Here is a 2440-nt window from a genome sequence, read left to right on the forward strand (position 1 = left end):
CCCAAAAAAAAAAAAAAAAAAAAAAGGAAGCTATGGGGACCAGGCAACGTGCTGGACACTCCCACATAGCTATCAAGTCCCAGAACTGGTGGTTTGCTTTCTCACTCACCCTCTCTATCATTCCCTCTCTATGGTCAAATTAAAAATAAATGAATAAATAACATTAAATACATAACTCTCTAAAAAAAAAAAAGAGTTAAAGAAGCTAAACTTAATTTTGCTTTCAATATCTTCAGTAAAAAGTCTTAACACTAGTGGAGATAAACTAGTGATTTTGGAGACATTCCAAACTTGCTAGTTGGCTTACTGCTCTTTACCATCAATAAATGAACTAGTGTAGTTGATAGTGACCTACAAAACCAAAAGCATATAGTCGTTTTCATAAAATATCCTAAAGGACTAAACCGAATCATAATTAAACAATCTTAAATAATAGTCCAAGTGTACTAAAGAAATATTCGCCACGTGCCCATGCCATGCCCCACACCCAGACTCTGCAGTCACACACTACTTTCCAATCCTAGTTCTGCTGCTCTCCAGCCAGGTTAACTAACAACTGGCAAACTGCGTAACTTCTTTATAGCTTCCTCATTCAGGAAATGGTTACAGAAACAGTATCTACCTTGCAGGGTGTCTGTTAGGATTAAAGCACTTATGCATGTAAAGTATTTAGGACAGTGCCTGGCACACAGAAAGTGCTCGATAAACCTTATTATTAGTATTAGTATATTATTATTCTAGGCACTCGGCTTGATGCGTATGGTGGAAAAGGATGAGTACCAAAAAGTTTTTAGCCTTTGACAAGATGATTACCTCTCTTCACAGTGGAGTACCTGAGACTTCACAGAAACATTTCCTATTAGGAAGGGGGGAGGAGTAGGTAAGAAGGTAGTGACAGGCTGACAGATCTTCAACCTCTGACTGGGCCTGTAAGTATCTGTTTTAAGTATACTCTTCACTATGTGATACTGAACTGCTTGTTCTAAGAGCACTTACTTATTTATAAACATTTCATATTGAAAAATGATTTGCAGAAGTCTGGAAAGTGGATATATTATGAAAATATAAACCAGTAAAATGAGACCAGGAAATTATTAATTTTGTAAATGTCAAGAACAAAGGGAAGGTTAGCATGTGTTCCACAGTGTCACCTACTGAAGTGGAGCTGTAAGAATCAGAGAGCTGCCTGATTCTACTCTCCAGTGACAACTCCTACAGAGGGAGCACCACCATGCACAGTATAAATGGGAAAACATTAGGACAGTTGAGACCAGCACTACAACTGCCAAGAATGGAAAGGTAGAGCCCATGTAAGGACACATCTAACATAATTTTCACAAAGTTCTTAAGTATGTGGACCCATGCAAACTCAGCACAGGGTCCAAGACCCTAAACACACACACACACGCACACACACGCACGCACGAAGCCAACAATGGACAGGTTGCAGAACAGATCCCTAAAGGATTCAGAGCTAGAATACATGAGCGAATGCTCACACAGAACTCTGCAACCACCCCACACAGCCACTGGCAGAAGCTGTCTCAGTGAAGGTGTTTCTCCAGCATTTAAAGTCCTTTCCTCTCCTTAGAGGCCAGTTACAAATATGTGCAGAGAACTGTCTCATCCCCACTCAGCTGACAAGTTCTATTCCCAACTCTGCATGCTTATGACTCACAGGGGTTGGGGGAGGGGTAAAAGGAAACTCTAAGACAAAGAAACAAACTTCAATTTAGACAAGTTATCAACAGTGAGGAAAATTCACCTTTTTAATTACAATTATCTCAGAACGAACCAAAAAAGTATCCTTCAAAAGGCAGTAACCCCTTATCTTCTGAAAATAGCCTAAAACTTGTCTAAATGTCACATCCCCTCCTATTCCTTAAATAGACATGACACAAAAAGGCATTATGAGGCCTCCGAAAGGCCAAGCTACAAAGCATTCTGAATCAGTGTGAACACAGCACAAGCTGCTGCAAAACCCAAAGCAACAGGGCACACTGCCCGAAGTTCCTTTCCCAGCAAATGGCCAAGTGGACAGGCTTAACCCCCACTATAGCCCCTTACAAAATTATGTGCAGGAAAGACATTTCTTGGGGGGGGGCTTGAAATGTTTCGTCTTTTTCTACTCAAATTTTACGTAAAAATTTTTGTGCCAGGAAAGGAATTCAGTTCCATTCCTAAGAATTCCTAAGAGCTGATCTTTCTGTCCTGAAAAAAAAAAAAAAAAAAAGGCGGGGAGCGGGGGTAACTACCTTGATAAGATACAATTCTAAGGGAACCCAAAGACTACTTCTGACATTTACCCTCTGAGCCATTATTTTGTTAAATAACACAAATGTTGTCTCCAAGTCCTATTCCTGAAATGATAAAACATTCTGTAACACTTACAATTGACACACCTAAACAAGCAAAACAAAAAGACAAACGAGTCACCTCT

This window comes from Tupaia chinensis, unplaced genomic scaffold (assembly GCF_000334495.1).
Source record: "Tupaia chinensis unplaced genomic scaffold, TupChi_1.0 Scaffold000561_1, whole genome shotgun sequence".
NCBI lineage: Eukaryota > Metazoa > Chordata > Mammalia > Scandentia > Tupaiidae > Tupaia > Tupaia belangeri.